Source organism: Hemiscyllium ocellatum, chromosome 10, assembly GCF_020745735.1.
Source record: "Hemiscyllium ocellatum isolate sHemOce1 chromosome 10, sHemOce1.pat.X.cur, whole genome shotgun sequence".
NCBI classification, from domain to species: Eukaryota; Metazoa; Chordata; class Chondrichthyes; order Orectolobiformes; family Hemiscylliidae; genus Hemiscyllium; species Hemiscyllium ocellatum.
In genome coordinates this window covers 12,058,872-12,066,625 of record NC_083410.1, presented here as the reverse complement: position 1 = coordinate 12,066,625, position 7,754 = coordinate 12,058,872, and positions in this window count along the sequence as shown.

Genomic DNA, 7,754 nt, shown 5'->3' with positions numbered 1-7,754 from the left:
CGCCCTTTTTCAGACTACACTTCAGATTTCTTTCACTGAGTGTAACGTGTCTCCTGGGAGTCATGAAAGGCGCTATGGAAATGGACATCCTTCCCCGGAGCACTCACATATGGGATGCAGCTGTGGAGGAGCACTGCCAGGTAATGCAAATGAATATTGTGCTCTCCAAACCCAGGTGCTGGACCGCCTCACAGGGGTCCTTTCTTCTGAAAAAGAAATCAGACATTAAAGCGTCTGAACTCTGTGCACCCCACAGCAAAATGACCTGAGACTGTACTACCTCACCAGGTCAAACTATTGTCATGCGGGAAGGTTTTGTGCAAAGCCCCATGACTCCTGACAGTCCTATTCATATGTACAGTTCCCCCCCATTGTTCATTCTGTATGGAAAGTCCCGGCCTACCAGGAAAAGGCTTAAATTTAGAGATGGCACTTCTCAATCTTTTTAACAGATTCTCCCCCCCCCACTTTTGTTCAAGTGTCTTCAGCTGCTATTTTCTAATGTCTAAGAACTGGATAACTAGCAGCAACAGATTCAAGATGATTAGGGAACAAGCGGAGATGTACGGGAGGTAATTTTCTTTTACCCATTGAGTGGTTAGGACTTCAAATGCACTCTATGAGACGTTCATATAAATTTAATCAACAGTAGCTTTCAGAAGAGAATAGAATGGAGACCTGGAGGAGAATCTGTTGCAGGATATTGGAATGGGAAAAATTCAATTATTCCTCGAAAGAGATCCAATGGGTCAAATGACCTCCTCCAGTGGTTTCGACGTTTTGGGCATGAGCCCGTCTTCAGGAATGAAGAAGGGCTCATGCCCGAAACGTCAATTCTCCTGCTCCTTGGATGCTGCCTGACCTGCTGCGCTTTTCCAGCAACACATTTTCAGCTCTGATTTCCAGCATCTGCAGTCCTCACTTTCTCCTCCAGTGGTTTCCACGATCGAAGCTTTTACTAGTAAGCCACGTATTATTTTTGTTCATTTCTCCTTCTTTCAATGCTAGGTGAAATATTCTGTCTCTTCAACAACATCTTGCATTTATATAGCACCTTTAACACAGCACAAATGCTTTCACAGAAGCATTAACAGAACTGATTTGTTACTGAGTCACGGGAGCAGATATGAGGGCAGTAGGTCAAACGCTTGCCCCCTTGAGTCTCTGCTGTTCAATAAGATCAGGGTGACCTGTTTGTGTTCTAACCTCCACATTCCCATCTCTTCTTGATAACCCTCCATTCCCGTGTCTAAAGAGAATGTGTCCACCTCCATCTTAAAAATATTCAGAGATGGCAAGGGCGGCCCGATGGCTCAGTGGTCAGCACTGCTGCCTCACAGCACAGGGACATGGGTTTGGTTCCAGCCTTGGGCAACTGTCTCTGTGGAGTTTGCACATTCTCCCCATGTCTGCGTGGGTTTCCTCCGGGTGCTCCAGTTTCCTCCCACCATCCAAAGATGTACAGGTCAGGTGAATTGGCCATGCTAAATTGCCCGTAGTGTTAGTTGCATTAGTCAGAGGGAAATGTAGGGGAATATGAGAATAGGTCTGGGTGGGATACTTTTTGTACTTGCTGGGCTGAAGGGCCTGTTTCCACACTGTGGGGCTTCTAAGTTCTAAGACTCCTTTCCCCTCCACCCCATCCTGAGGCAGAGAGATTCAAAGATGCAAAGCCTCTGAGAGGAAAAATATCTCCCTGTCTCTGTCCGAAAAGGGAGATGCCTACCTTTTAAACAGTGCACTCTAGTTTTAGATTTAAACACAAAAGGAAATATCTCTTCTGTGTCCACCTGCCAAGGTTATTCAGGATCTGAAACACCATTGAAATGCCAGCCAACCTCTTTCCCATGCAGTAGTGTTGATGGTCCCTCTGAAATTTGGCATTCTTGCATCTGGTCCTGATGAGTGTGAGAGTGAAAATTGTTGCCAATGTGTTTCCCTCCTCAGCAATGACTTGCTATGAGCTCCATCGCTGGTCAGCGGGCAGGAACAAGGGGAAATGAAATGTGTGATCATTGGCAAAGGGATCTGAGGGGAAATGTTTGTCGCACTGATATATTATGATCTAAATTCAGATCTAATTTCAGATCTAAACTCTGAAAGTTTAGTGGAAGCATAATGCAGTACAGAGGAACCTTGATTGTCCGTCATTAGATTATCAGGCATTCGAATAACTGAACGAAATAATCCTGCTTGTGTCCTTTGTATAATCGAGGTTCCTTCGTAATATTGGATTAACAGAATTGGATAAACACTTGAAAAGTTTCTTTTGGGGATGTGTGGGAAAAGCAGCTTGGGGCGTGGGACTAATTGAATACCTCGTTCAAAGAGCCTGCAGAGTTACGATGGGCAGAATGGTTTCCCTTTGTGTTGCATCATTCTATGCCTCAGCTGCACATCCCCGGAGTCACAAGGTTCCAGATTCAAGTCCAGTCCGCTGCATGCACCCAACATGAGGGCTGACACATACTGTGCTGAATGATGGGAGTGGGACCTTGTTGGTGTGTCATCTCTTAGAAGGTAACAAGTACCTAACTGACTGCTTGGGTCATTGTAAAAGACAAGGAGAGAGTGAGGACTGCAGATGCTGGAGATCAGAGTCGAAGTGCGTGGTGCTGGAAAAGCGCAGCCGGTCAGACAGCATCCAAGGAGCAGGAAAGTCGACGTTTTGGGCCATTTCTGATGAAGGACTTATGCTCAAAACATTGATTCTCCTCGGATGCTGTCTGACTGTCTGTGCTTTTCCAGCACCACACTCTTCGATTCATTGTAAAATCATTGGGGAGCAGGGGGGTTATGTCTGGTGTCCTGCATATCAATGTTGTAAATACATTTGGGTCCCATACCTAAGGAAGAATGTGCTGGTATTGGAGGGGGTCCAGAGGAGGTTTACAAGAATGATCCCAGGGAGGAAGGGCTCGTCATTTCAGGAGCGGTTGATGATTCTGGATATGTACTCCATGGAGTTGACAAGGATGAAGGGAGATCTGATTGAAACATATATAATACTGAGAGGCCTGGATAGAGTGGATGTAGAGAAGATGTCTCCACCAGTCAGAGAGACCATGGCCCGAGGACATAGCCTCAGAGTGAAGGGACGGCCCTTTAGAACTGAGATCTGAGATGAGGTGGAATTTCTTCAGCCAGACAGGAACTCACTACTGCAGTGGGCTATGGAAGCCAAGTCATTGGGAGCATTTAGATTAGATTCCCTACGGTATAGAAACAAGCTCTTTGACCCTCCGAAGAGGAGTAACCTACCCAGACCCATTCCCCTACCCTGTATTTACCCCTGACTAATGCACCTAACACTATGGGCAATATAGCACCTAACCTTTGGACTGAGGGAAGAAACCGACGCACCTGGAGGAAACCCACGCAGACACATGGAGAATGTGCAAACTCCACACAGACAGTCATCCAAGGCTGGAATCGAACCCGGGTCCCTGGTGCTGTGAGGCAGCGATGCTGTGAGGCAGCAGTGCTAACCACTGAGCCACCACACTACAAGAATCCTCAGAAATGTTATATCTGGTTTGCTTGTTAATTAATAGATATTGAATTAAAGAAATCCTGCTTTTAAAACAATCACTGTTGCTATTACACTCTGCACAATGATGTCTGATAGGTGACTTGATGAGAAATTGCAATTTGATGTTATGGTCCAGATTAGACTCCCACAAAATAATTTAACATAGACTGGACCCAACTCTTCTTTTATTTTAAAAGGCAAATATAAGCATCTGTTGCAGATGAAATGTGACTGGTCAAACTACTGAAGCAAAACAATTTATTTAATACAGAGATAAATCAGTTCTTGATGAGCAAGGGGTTCAGGGGTTACAGGGGGGAGGCAGGAGAATGAGGTTGAGAAACACCTCAGCCATGATCAAATGGCTGTGCAGACCCGATGGGCTGAATGGCCTAATTCTGCTTGTGTGGTCTTATGGTCTCCTTCTCTACCAACATTTCTGAAGGAGATTGCCTGGGAGTTATCACATTGCAGTCTGTAGGAGTTACTGAGTGCTGTGCTTCCTACATTACAGCAGTAACTATGGTTCAAAGTTGCTTCCTTGGCTGTAAACTGCTTTGAGCCACCCGGCGATCATGAAAGGCGCTATATAAATGCAAGTTGTATCTTTTTTTATTTCTACGCCAATTGGACCTCGGGGGTCAAGGGGTAGGTGCACAGAGAAATGAATGCCTTGCGAGAGAATGAGTAGGGCATTGTGAAAATGCCAATGCCCTCCAGAAATGCCAAGTCTCCCAATGGATCACCTCCTGGTGAGATGTCTTTCACGTCACTGGGCAAGTTTGGAAGGTGGAAACGTTGTACATCTCATTCTTAAAGCACACCCACCTGCCCCTCCCCACCTAAACTTCTTTGCAAAGGTTACTGTATTGGGACAGAGAGAGAGAGACAGAGTGGATGGAAAAGAGAACATCAGAAAATACACAGCGCCCAACAACAAAAACTGAGGTCGCGGGAAAAGCTCAGCAGGCCTGGCAGCAGCTGTGCAGAGAAATCAGAGTTAATGTTTCGGGGTCCAGTGACCCTTCCTCAGAACTGATGGTAGCTAGGAAAATGTCGGTTTATTTATGAAGGGGTGGGGGGGGTAAGGAATAAACGATAGGTGGGGATAGAGCCCAAAAAGAGAGAACAGTTGGACAGACAAAGGATAATGATCCGGCTGGGAGGGTGAATAGCTGTTAATGGAGACTGTTCGTGGCTAACAGTGGGTGGTGTGTAATGGTACACTGTGTGATAGCAAGGCCTGGTGTGTGGGGTAGGGGCCTAGGAAATAGGGGAACTCGATATTGAGTCTGGAGGGTTGCAGGGTTCCCAGGCAGTAAATGAGGTGCTGTCCTTCCAGCTTGCTCTGTGGTTAGCTGGGGCACTGCAGCCAGCCTGAGACAGGGATGTTGACCAGGGGAGAGCTCCCTGCGGCTGAGAAATGAACCCCTTCTCAGTAGCAAAGTCTGGTTTGTGGTCAGGTCGCGGGTCTGCGATGAGTCTGATCCCTTTACGTGGTCTGACCCGAGGGCAATTTAATTTGTCGAAGTTGCTAAGTGCTTTCAGTACCTTCTGCCAGGAGAAATGAATGTGGTTTTGACAAAATAGCAGAGAGAGGCCACCCCCACAGGGTGGGCTAGAATTCATTCATGCTGTAACTCTGTGGGAAAAGAGAAAGGGGCTGGTGCTGAGATCATTCTGCATTTGTGGCCTGTCATTTGGCTTCTTCCAATATTTTTCGCTTTGAAATATGTAAGGATTTAATCAGATGTCTTTGTTCTTTTGTTAAAGATGTGAGCGTTTAACCACAAGCTTCCCTCTGCCCCAACCTTTCAGGTGCTCTGAACACAAGGGAGCTGGCACCTCTCTCTGGGTGAAAGGTTGTCTGGCCAAGTGCCACTCCCAAAACTTGGCCACAGAGTCCCTTCAGGTACCAGGAGAGTGCGGAGCCGCTGTGTGGATGGGGGTTGTCAAACTGAGACCGTCACAGCTCAATGTGAAAGGCCCCAAAGCCATACTTCGAAAAAGTTACATCCCACCCCAGGAATCCCGGCTAAAACATACTCTTTGAACGAATTCATTAAAACGCAATCTACCTGGTGACGCTCCTGCGAGCAGGAGTCTGTCCTTAGAGATTGTTCTACCGTCCAATCGCCTATTCTTGACCTAAATGCTTTCTCTCTGATTCTTATGAACTCGCCACTTTGCCATTCGTGAGAGCTCACTGCGTGCTAATTGGCCAATGTGCTTCCCACAATGCACCAGCGACTGCTGTTCCAAAGGACGGAAAATGTTTTGAGATTTTCTTGTATTTATTCATTTTGGTGGGCTCTGGGCATTGTTGGCTGGGCCAGCATTTATAAGTCACCCCTAGTTGCCCCTTGAGAAGGTGGTGTACTGCCTTCTTGAACCGTTACAGAGCATGTACTGTCGGTAGACCCACAATGCCATTAGTGAGGCATTCCAGGATTTTGACTCAACGGCCCGGAAGGAACGGTGATATATTTCCAAGTCAGGGTGGTGAGTGGCTTGGAGGGGAGTGTGCAGGTGTTGGTCTTCCTATGTATCTGCTGCCCTTGTCTTTCGAGATGGCAGTGGTCTCGGGTTTGGAAGGTGCTGTCTGAGGATCTGTGTCCTGACATAGTAAAAGGTGCTACGTAAATGCACATCTTGACGCCTCAGCACAAATGGTTTCACCAATAATAATTCCAGCTGAGCATAAACGGTCATAAAGTTAATAATGCCCAAGTCAAATTGAAAAGTAACACTTGGTTTTAATGTGTTTATTAAGGCAGCACAGGAAACAGTCCATGTCTGTTTTATTGAACGTCCTGTACTATACACACAGGCCTTTCCACAGTATTCTTTTTTCAGGCCATTAAATTGTTTCCTGTGAGTGAAAGGAACTTCCCAAATGCGGTGTTAATAGTCCCATGGCCAGTTACAGCAGAACCTTTGAAGAGATGCACTGACAATGGGATGGATACAAAACCCTTGAATTGGCAGCCATTACAATCACTGCCAAGACCCCAGATGTATCAGCGAATGTTTACTTAGAGACTTGAAACACTTGTTCATGAGAGAGATACTTTCACATGGGTCAGGCCAGAGTCAGATAGTGGAGGCAATAGCCTACTGGTGTTATTGCTGGACAGTTCATCCAGAGACCCAGGTTGTGGACTTGAGTTCAAATCCCACTACGGCTGAATCCAAATTCTACCATCTGCCAATACCTGGATTTAAGAGACCATGAATCCATTGGTGGAATAAACCCATCTAGTTCACTTATGCCCTGTAAGCAAGGGATCTGGCATCCTTACCTAGTCTGGCCTGCATATGACTCCAGACCCACAGCAATGTTGCGGTTGACTCTTAACTGCCCTTTGGGTAATTAGGGATAGGCAATAAACACTGGCCTAGCTGTGTGTGAATTAAAAGAAATTATCCCTGGTTTGAATGTCGGGGTCGCCCTTCCAGGACAGAACAAGGAGATTATCTTTCCCTCACGAGTTGGGTGATGTTAGAAATGTTTGCCTCAGAACGTGGTACAGGTGGGGTCACTGAAGATTGTGGTCGATAGATTCTAGTCAGGCTGGGGGGAGAGGGGTAAACAGGAATTTAGAAAAAAAGATGGATCAGCCCTGATGTTTGAATGGCAGAGCAGGCGAGGGGCTGAATGGACTCATCCGGCTCCCATCTCATGTTTGCTTCCCAGTGGTGGTGAGCTGCCTTCCCGAGCTGCTGCAGTCTGTGTACTGTAGGTAGACCCACGATGCCCTGAGGGAGGGAATTCCAGGATTTTGATTTTCAGTGACAGCGAACAAGTGGCCGATATATTTCCAAGTCAGGATGGGGATCGGCTCGGAGGGGATCTTGCAGGGGATGATGTTCCCGTATACACTGTATCTCCTGCCTTTGTCCACCTTTGGAAGGTAGTGGTCACGGGTATGAAAGGTGACTTCAAAAGAGTTTCAACTGTGCATCCTGCTGATAGTACACACTGCTGCTGTTAGGGGTGGATAAAATGTCACGTAAGAGGGCAATTCTGTCTTGGATGGAGTGTTTTGAGGTGTGGTCAGAGCTGCACCCATCTACGCAAGTACAGAGTATTCAATCAGGGTCCTGACTTGTAGATGGTGGATGGGCTTTTTGGAAGGGGGGGGGGGGGGGGGTTGTGGTCAGGAGGGGAGCACTTATGGAATTATACAGGATGGAAACAGATCCTTCAGTCCAATCATAA